Source organism: Tursiops truncatus, chromosome 7, assembly GCF_011762595.2.
Source record: "Tursiops truncatus isolate mTurTru1 chromosome 7, mTurTru1.mat.Y, whole genome shotgun sequence".
NCBI classification, from domain to species: domain Eukaryota; kingdom Metazoa; phylum Chordata; class Mammalia; order Artiodactyla; family Delphinidae; genus Tursiops; species Tursiops truncatus.
In genome coordinates this window covers 48,107,350-48,114,929 of record NC_047040.1, presented here as the reverse complement: position 1 = coordinate 48,114,929, position 7,580 = coordinate 48,107,350, and the positions used below count along the sequence as shown (strand labels likewise).

The 7,580-nt window shown below is 34.0% G+C and overlaps 1 long non-coding RNA gene across 1 annotated transcript in view; it reads right to left on the bottom strand.

The window, feature by feature from the left end:
• Positions 1 to 232: 232 nt before the first annotated feature.
• LOC109549359 (uncharacterized) overlaps positions 233 to 7,580 on the bottom strand; it is a 319,510-nt gene continuing 312,162 nt past the window's right edge. The window contains exon 8 of the long non-coding RNA XR_002175643.3: positions 233 to 646. This is a non-coding gene — a long non-coding RNA (uncharacterized lncRNA). The remainder of the gene's footprint in view (positions 647 to 7,580) is intronic.

The following is a 7,580-nucleotide window of genomic DNA, read 5'->3' as shown; positions in this document are numbered from 1 at the left end:
GTAGCAGTATAGCAGATGTAAGCATACCAATAGTTAAGCCCAATGTCTGTGCACCTTCTTTTGCATGGCCCTTTGTGATAATGGAATCTGCTTGTGTGCCTTACTTTGTGGCTTGATGACAAAAAAGCACTAGTTTATAATAGAAACTTGGATTATACGGTCACCTGAATTTCCCTAATCAGATCTTTGTTGTTTAACTGGAAACAGAGGAAGAACATTCCTCAGAGGTGAAGCAATAAATTGTCAAAGAGGGTATCATTTTGCTCAGAACCAAAATCCAAACTGGATTTTAACTAGGGATGCTCTAAGGATCCTCACCCTTGAAGATCTGGAATCTTTAATGCTGGCACTAGTATTTGTGATTCCCAATCTGCTTCTCTCCAACCCCACTCCCAGAATATAATAAATTTTTAATTTAAATTTTGGTAGAGATGTAGCTTCATATTCTTGGCTCTTCATATAATAATACTCCTTAGTCTAAGGGCTGGAGTTGTTCAACATATTTATTTTTACTTTCTTAATCCCACAACCCTTCAAATATAGCTCCCTTTTTCTGCTCCCCTTTATAAAAATATTTTTTCAAATAGTTGTCTGCATTCACTGTTCCTGATACGTCTTCTTCTGTTTTCTCCTGAACTCAGTTTAACTGAAAACAAAAAGAGTAAATTTAAGGATTGGGAATTAATTACACCACTCATCTGAAAAACTTTATATTGTTCAGGTATTAAAATACTTCAATGACTCCCATTAATTTTAAGATTAAAACCAAACTTTTAAAAATGACACTTCAGTGCTCTTAAACTTTGCTTGCCCAAAATATATATCAAAATCAATTTCTTCCCATTCTTTCAATTGTTCTATGAACTTGCTATAAACAACCACCTGCCATACATTTCGAATGCTAACCTTATTACATTCTCTGCCATCATGCTTAATTTCTATAATTCCTACTTGTCTCTAAAGTTACAATTTATATATTGCAATTTATAATAAGAAATATATCTTTGATCTTCATCCTCATTTTTTGCAGAGCTCCTAAATCCCTTGTATTTCCTAAGTGATAACAGCTATGAAGGTATCTTGATATTTACAACTAACCCCTTTCAACCACACCTGAGTTTATGTTAATGAGGTGACTTTTGGTGTGCATCTAAGAATAGGGGTTGGTTACAGTGATTAGAGGATTGGAATTTTCAGTTCCACTCTCTGATTTCTGAGGAGAGGAGAGAGACTGAAGGTTGAATCAATCACTAGTGGCCAATGACTTAGTAAATCATGTCTGTGTAATGAATCCTCCATAAAAACCAAAAAAAATGGGGTTCTGAGAGCTTTTGGGTTGGTGAACAAGTGGAGATTTGGGGAGAGTGGCATATTCTGAGAGCATGGAAGCTCTGCATCCCTTCCTATATAATTTGTCCTGTGCATCTTTTCCATCTCTCTATTGATTTGTATCTTTTAATATCATTTGTAATAAACCAGTAATTTAGTGAGTAATTTGCTTTCCTGAGTTCTGTGAGATGCTCTAGCAGATTAATCAAACCTAAGGAGGTGGTCATGAAACCAAGCAGGACCCTGTGGGGCTCCTGGACATGGAAGACTTTCTGTGTTCTCTGTTTCTTGTTTGTAGGGGATAGACTCCAGCCTCCATGACCTTCCCTGAGTTCTGAAGGGCAGATTTGAACAGTTGCTAATCAGGGAAGGGAGGGATGCAGAGACAAGGGAGAAGCAGCCAAGAAACAACAGTGCAGCCTTGGGGCAGGGTCCTGGTTCCACCTCAAGTGATGCCCATAACAATATCTTTAAGCTCTTCTGCAGAACTAAAACCCCTATCAAATGGAGGATGTTAGCATTCTTCATTCCAGAGAAAAGGTCACAGTTTGATAGTCTCAAGAACCAAAGAAGCTCATTAAGAGACCACCTGAGGACAGATTAAAGGAACCAGAAAAGCTCATCAGGAGACTACTTGAGACCAGATTAAAGGAGTGCAGGCCCTGCACACACCCTGATCCTTGTAAGCGACCCCACCCTTGAACCATTGCTATAAAACTCCTCATCACATCCTCCTGGGTTGGGACGCACAGTTTTGAGAGGCATGAGCTTGCTGTGTCCTTCTTTGCCTGGCAAAGAAATAAAGATTATTTTTTCCACTTCACCCAAAACTCTGTCTCTGAGATTTGATTAGGCACCATTGCACAGAGGCTGAGTTTTCAGCATCAGTCATGGGAACCTCTGATTTATAGCCAGTAAGTCAGAAACACAGGTAACAACCTGGACTTGAGATTGGTATTGTAAGCAGATAGGGTAGGGTAGGGGGTCCCCAGAGAAGGAGAACCAGGCATGGCTTTCTTGACAGAAGAGAAGCCATTTTTTGCCTAAGCCATTTTGTGATCTAGCCTGCCTACAATGCTTGTCCTCGGACAGGTCTCAGTAATTAATGATCTTAAGAGAACAAAAGAATGCAGAAACAACTGTGGTCAGGCAAGAGAAGTAACAATAGCAAAGATAATATATCAGTTGTAAAGACTCTCAGTTCTGTTTCAGTGGTAAAGATTAGCCTGAAGCACTCAACCACCAAATGAACTGGAACTTAAGGGATGATGATGTTGACCTTTTCTGACTCTCCTGACTTCAATCAACTAAAGCTTGGACTCTGTCGACAGCCCAAGTCCCTCCATGAATATGCATGTACGCTTAGCTTAAAACTTCCCCAATTTTGCTGTTCAGGGAGACACTGCTTTAGGAAAGATTCCCAGTATTCTCCTTACTTACTTCAAGTAATAAATCCTTCCTTATCCTGATCTTTGGCTTGGTTATATCTTTTGGCTCAACACCCACCAAGAGGTAAACCCAGTTTTTGGGTAACAGTATCTGAAGTGGAGGACAGTCCTGTGGTACTGAGCTCTTAACCTCTGAAATCTGATGCTATCTCCAGGTAGATAGTGTCCAAATTGAGTTGAATTTTAGGGTACCCAGCTGGTGTTGGAGAATTGCTTGGTGGTGTGGGGATAAAACCCCATACACTGGAATTGGAATCAACATTGTTATATATCTAACTTAAAGCATATGTTTCCATAGAAGCCTGTAGTAGCCCTAACCCTGCATTAATTATAATTTTTTGTTTCCATTTTTATTTCTCTCCATAACAACAACAGCAACTATAATTATAAATAAAATCTTAAGTTGGGGTTAAATGTCAATCAATTTTCATTGCATGGACTAAGGAACACATTTGAGAGGAATTTGATTCTTTGATTCATCTCTTTAATTACACATTTGTTCATACTGGCTTCAGGTACTAAGATATATACTACATATAAGAAAACCAATACTGTAAAAATTAAATCTGTGTGTATTTTGAAATTCCACCTTCTACCTTGATGTGTGTGTTTGTGTGTGTGTGTGTGTGTGTGTGTGTGTATGCACATGATTATATAGAATGTGGTGATCCTCAAGGCAGCAGAAAGCATTTTAAATCTAGAGGAGGGGTAGGTATCTTCTTCTTGATTCTACTGTATCTTTGTCTCTTGTCTTGGAGAATCTGTTATCAAAACTGATTTGGAATCCAGTTAACATGAAAATCTAATATTCAAAATATGGTTTTTCAATTGCAAAGTTCCATAGGACATGCAAGTAAATACACATACATATCTCCTGCACACCTCCCATAAAGAAGTTTATCTTAACAGTTTTGTTGTGGTCAGCTTTGCTTTTAGTAAGGAAATCAATAAAATCTACAAAAACAAAACTTACACACTAAACAAAAATGACAACAGTTAACAAGCACCTTAACTAGTAGCTAGGCTCTGTGCTCGACATTTATATTATTGTAAGAATAATTGAGATAGTAAATGTTTTATTTATATTTAGGTTTTAATTTGAGGAAATTGAAGCTTTCAGGTTGAGAAACTTTCCACAGATCACTCTTTTAGAAGGTAGTGGAGTCAAGTTTCTAATTCAGGCAATTTACCTTCAGAGCCTGCAAAACTGGTAACCTTATTGTGTTCTCTCCTATTAGACAAGACAGAGCATAGTTTCAGATACCAAGAACAAACCTGGGAAACCTTTATGAACAGTGAGTACTGAACAAGTGAAAGGGGAGGCATTTCCAACGGTGTTTCCAATTGAATGAGTGCCATACAACAATTTTTATGGTTGATTAGACAATACATCTTAACTGATTCAATTATCTCCTCCTAGATCATTTATTTTTTCCATCATGTTTTCACCAGAAGAGAATATATTCGATCTTGTATGAATAAACCATTTTATCAATAGGATGTACTACAGACAAAAGGTTTAGTTGATCTAGAAGTAGTGCATTTATTGGAATGTTAACTTTCATCCAAACTTGTCTTCAGTTAAGTACATGTAAAACTGGATCTGCAGATACTCTTTGTAAGCATTTCATTTGTGAGTCAGTGAATATATAGAAAACATTTATGAATTCAATGTTCAGTGTTTATGCATTCACTTAATTTTATATTTTACCCGATTTATCATGATATACTAAAGGAAACAGAAGAGTAGTAGCTTCTATTCTAGAGGAATTAGAAATGTTAATATATAATTATAATGCAGTGTGATGAGAACCATAAAAGAATAAACACAAATAGATGAGTAGCTAACAACATCTGCTGGAGAACAGAAAGTTAAGTCTAATTTTTTAACAAATAAATTGGCATCAATTTTTAATGAAATGCTACACACGTACAAGTTCCCCCACTACCTCTCATTCCACCTAGAATTCAACTGATAAATAAAATATCTGATAAATATAGGAAATGTTTAAGAACTATTGGACAAATATTGAGCTCATAAAGACAGCATTTCTTATTAATCCTGACTCATTTTCTCTCTCTTATAAATCCGAGTTAGCAAGATAAGTTACACTTAATTCTCTGTCTGTTCCTGAAATCTAGGTGGAAATGTGGACTGAAAAGGAAGTATTTATTTTGAGTATTTGGATGACTTCATTAGAATAAGAATCTGTTTTTTCGATGCACAACTTAGAAAAATAGGTGAATTTTTAAGTCCAAAGAGAAAGGACTTTTTTTTTTAACTTTTTATTTTATATTAGAGTATAGTTGATTAACAATGTTGTGTTAGTTTCAGGTGTATAGTAAAGTGATTCAGGTTTTTTAAAGTGGCTGGTAATTTTGGTATCTTTATAGAATGACACAATCAAGATACTGTTGTTTTGTTAAAGCTAAAAAGTCATTTGGCAGAAGCCAAGAGAGGTAATTAGTGTAAGTTCTCTTTAAACTAACACATTTATAGGGTAATGGTCTTTTTGTGAAAGCAGTTCCTTGAGTGATATCTGAAAGCATTTGACTGAAAATATGTACTATGCAATTTATCAATTTATGTTAATTTATTCAGCATATATCAAATATAGATGTTTTTTCTGATTAGTTTGCATTATAATTACAACTTTTGATTTGTATAGACTTTAGAAGTCTTAAAAATAACTTTCTCATTAAACATTCTGATATACATGAAAAGAAATTGCAGTTTAAATTATTTTAATGCAGTTTGAAAAAATATAATATTTATATGAGTATTACTAAATAGTGATTTAATACTACTTATTTGAAGGTATGTATACTACACTGTTACCATGAAATATTATCTTATTAAATTATGATAGACTAATAGTTTAAAGAATAAATCAATATTGCTTTTATTTTAAAATTTTGATCAGTTAGCAATGATGAAATATTTTTTTCCTTTTCATTGGTTATTTCTTGTTCTTTCAAGAATTGTCTTTATATATTTTTAAAATTATTTTATTGGGGTAACTGAGGGTATTTAATTGATTTATCATGTCTCTTGTAATACTAAGATCATTAATGATACTTTTCTTGTATTTGTTATAAATATTTCTATGTACCTTTCCATTTGCCACTTTACTATTTATCATTTACTGTTTTAATCATTTATATGGTGCTTAATATAGAGATGTTTTCACTTTACATAGTTAACCCATCATTTTTTAGTTTGGAGTATTTTTTAATCCTTATAATTTCTTATTCTATATTTAGTTAAATTTTCACTAAAAGTGTCCTCTACCTTCAAATTTAATTTAGTTTTATATATTTTTATTAAATATTTAATCTATTGGAATGTTTTTAGTATCTGGCATAGCAGGGACATCAATGTTTGGGTTTTCAAACTTTATTTTCTATAATTTTGATACCTTAAAAATATTTTCTCTATTGCTTCTCTTTTCTTCAATCCGCTATTCCTACATTAGATCTTCTTCTTATCATTTCCCATTGCTAATATGCCAACTGCTCTCTTGCTGCAAATCTGTTTATACACATGTTGACTTTTCATACTGTTAGGAGGGTTAACTTCTAGAAAATCAAATCAGATCATTTAACTCCTCTGGTGAAAATGTAATATCACCATTGGCTCTTCACTAGCCAAAGAATAAATATCCAAAGTGCTTATCTCTTAACATGGGATGTAAGGTCCTTCACAATATGATCATTCAATTACCCCTCTGGAGAATATTATTTAATTTTTGTACCCTATATAGCAATCATGATACATATAATATCATTCTAAAATGTGCAAATGCTACTCCATGTTTTTGAACATTGTCTTCCCTCTGCTTAAAATGTCTACTACTCCCCATTTATAGCTTTCTTTTCTGCTTGCAAAAGGCTACTCATCTTTCAAACCCGAATAAAATATCACCCCTTTTGTTAAAACCAATAGCGACCCCTTTTTATCCTTAACTAGTGCGTATTCCCTTTAAGATATCAACTAACTAATATTTGTTTAGCACACCATGCTATATGTGCAGCATTTTGCTAAAAGATATAAAAAACTGAAGGTAATTATAGTATATTAGCAACGGCATACATGGAGCATGACAATTTCCAAAATCAGTTGACCCTTACTTTCCTTATGAGGTATTCTTTTCAAAGTATAAGTGAACTTAATATATATCTGGCCTCCATTAAGTCGATTCACTTCTTTCATGAATGTAAATGTAGATACTGGCTAAGTTCACCAATTCTATAGAAAAAAGTTAGGTTGATATTAGCCTATGTTTAAAATCTAAGTTTCTCAGAAACAATGACTGCAATTTCTCATGAAAATTCTATACCTCAAGAATGTACTTAAGCCCATGTTCCCACACAATCTCTCTTTATATGCTGATAGGCAGACCACATACTTATATGCTTATTTTCTTCATAATGTCTTATTTGCTGAATATTCTTGAGATACTTCAAATTCAACATACCCCAAATTGAATCTAGTCATTTTAAACCTCCAACTACTTCTTTTCTCTTTTGTGTTTGACATCATGAATAACAACATCATTTACCCTTAGACACCAAATCTTGAAACCTTGAAAGTTACTTATATTTGACCCATTTTCCCTCCCTCTCATCTTATACAACACAATCAAATAATCACCAAATCTTTACATTTTCTCCAGTAGTATCCTTCTAATTGTTTTCTCTGCTTTAAACCCTGCACCCTTACATAAATTTCCTCTGAGTAACCAGAACTTCTTTCCTAAATGACTTGCCCTACCAATTTTTCTTAATCCTGTGGTGGCTGTC